Here is a 2,161-nt window from a genome sequence, read left to right on the forward strand (position 1 = left end):
GATGGATGTCAGACATTGAAGTAGGTTCGACAGAAGATGACGATTCGTCGATTGTGACTGATACAAAATGTGTCGGAACTGGAAAACATTGTGACTCAGGTACGAAACATAGATAGGGGTTGCTTTGACCACTTCTTAGCGTCGATGACCTGTCTCAAATCACCGCACTCAGTTGTAATCAAAGCTTGTAAGGGGCAGGATGACGGTTACGAGTTCTGATCACAAATGCGTTTGGGAAGCGGTGTACTTACGAGTTTTGTTTACATGCGATAAAAGACACTTTATGCAGGTTTTTTTCATGTTAACCTTCTGTTGGCGTATGCACCGTAAACAGTAGAATGTGATGGCACAGTGATGGTGTGAAAAAGTCGATTTCGCAAAAATTGTCGCTTACGAGTTATGACCACGGGTGCATAGATATATAATAATATTACATATTATGTAATCTATCCACCAGGATGTACACACGCACACACAGAGACACATACACCGACAGACACACATGCAGACTCACTTGCGCTGACATAGGTTTTTACAATGTACATTTACATGCCCACAAAGAAACTTGGGCGAAGGTTGGGTGTCAAGTGACAGGCAATGGGAAGAACGAATTATATTGCCCCTGTAACAAACTATATACCCTACACCCAAGACGCTCAGATAGTGTAAGATCGTATAGCCTCCGCCCTTGCCTAGCCTCCGCTCTACCAAGGCCTTCTCAGTTTCTGAGAAGGAGGCCTAGCCTCCGCCCCTTTCTCTCCCCACAGTCCTCACAGATAGATGAGCCTCATGAGGGCCAAGCATGGCCTGGCAAATGGGGTCTGTGTGGTTTTGTCAGTGTGTGACAAGAGGCTTTTATGCCCGTGGACGACGGAAGGGGCCTACATGTAGGCTATCTGTCCAATGTCCAGCCCATGCCTATCCAGGACACACACACACACGCACACACACACACACACACACACACACACACACACACACACACACATACGCTCACATACACACACATACACACACATACACACACTCACACACAAACACACACACATATACACACACGCTTACACACACATACAAATACACACACTCACGCACACACGCAAACAAACACTCACACACTCACATGAACACACACAATGTTAACGAGTTATTTTCAAACACTGATAAGACATAGTATTAATTATAGCAGAAATATTATCAAATATAAAAATAATAGCTGTTAAACAAATATTTATTATCAATTTAAAAACAATATGGATTCCTTTACAGAATCTGATAACGTAATAGCACTTGTCAATGCTCGATACCTCTCTAATACCCGCCAATGTTCAATATCGCTCCGGGCACCGATATTAAAAACTCCTCAAAAATTGAACAGCATCGGTGGTGTATCGATTAGGCAATTCACGGTTGCACTCAGGAGACCTAAGTTCGATTCCCGAGTAGGAAGAACATTTTATTCCAGTATCTTGGTCTTTCTACTGGGATGTTATCATAAATCATAATTATTCCCTCTCAACTCGGATTGGCCTTGACAAGCATGGTCGGCAGCTTGCCTTCTAAATGATCTAATTTGTGTCTATGGGGGTGTAAAAGCACCTTAAAATTTCTAAAGCTGAAAAAAAAGTCAAACCATAAAAAACCCCAAAACAAATAAACAACCAAACAAACAGACTCACAAGCAAACAAAAACAAATAAACAAAAGAGAAGGGTGACGTAGAAAGGAATGCGTGTTACACTGAAGTCTTTGTCTTTTTTCAAGTGGGTGAAAATTATGCTTATTTGCATTTCTGGGTTCTAAGTCGGCGGCTTAAAATCTCGATGGCTCCCAACCGCTCATCACTCAACTCGACACTCTCTGTCGATATTTTCTTCCTGTTTTTTGTTTTGTTTTGTTTTGTTTTTTCTTTCTTTTTCAGTGAAGTCGTCTCTTTTTTGTACTCTGCATGCTTTGCAGTGCGCTACATTGTTTATTATACTTTCCTTTTGTTATTTGGCTCTGTTAGGCTCAACACGATGAGGATACCTGTTGGTGTGTGTACTGTATGTGTGTGTGTATGGGGGGGGGGAGGGAGAGCCCCAAAAATATCCCTCTCCCAAATATATTTTTTATATAGAAGAACGCGGACTCGAGGATCAAGATATATTTTTTTTGAAACA

The sequence above is a fragment of the Aplysia californica genome, unplaced genomic scaffold, assembly GCF_000002075.1.
Source record: "Aplysia californica isolate F4 #8 unplaced genomic scaffold, AplCal3.0 scaffold00249, whole genome shotgun sequence".
NCBI classification, from domain to species: Eukaryota; Metazoa; Mollusca; class Gastropoda; order Aplysiida; family Aplysiidae; genus Aplysia; species Aplysia californica.